The sequence below is a fragment of the Arachis duranensis genome, chromosome 10 (assembly GCF_000817695.3).
Source record: "Arachis duranensis cultivar V14167 chromosome 10, aradu.V14167.gnm2.J7QH, whole genome shotgun sequence".
NCBI classification, from domain to species: Eukaryota; Viridiplantae; Streptophyta; class Magnoliopsida; order Fabales; family Fabaceae; genus Arachis; species Arachis duranensis.
Window position 1 is genome coordinate 40168080 of NC_029781.3, and position 293 is coordinate 40168372.

Here is a 293-nt window from a genome sequence, read left to right on the forward strand (position 1 = left end):
AAACCAATCATATCTTCTTAACCACATCTTTTTTCAAAATAGTTTTCAATCAAATCTTTTTGATTTCTAATTTCAAAATCTTTTTCAAAAATCACTTGATTTCTTTTCCACTCTTGGTTTTCGAAAATCAATTAGTGTTTTTCAAAATGTTTTCAAAATATTTTACTTAATTTTCGAAAATTACTTCCCCTCTTCTCACATCCTTCTATTTATGGACTAACACGATTCCTTAATGCACAATTCGAACTCCATCTTCTTTGATAAGTTCGAATTTTCTACTTCTGCCTTCTATT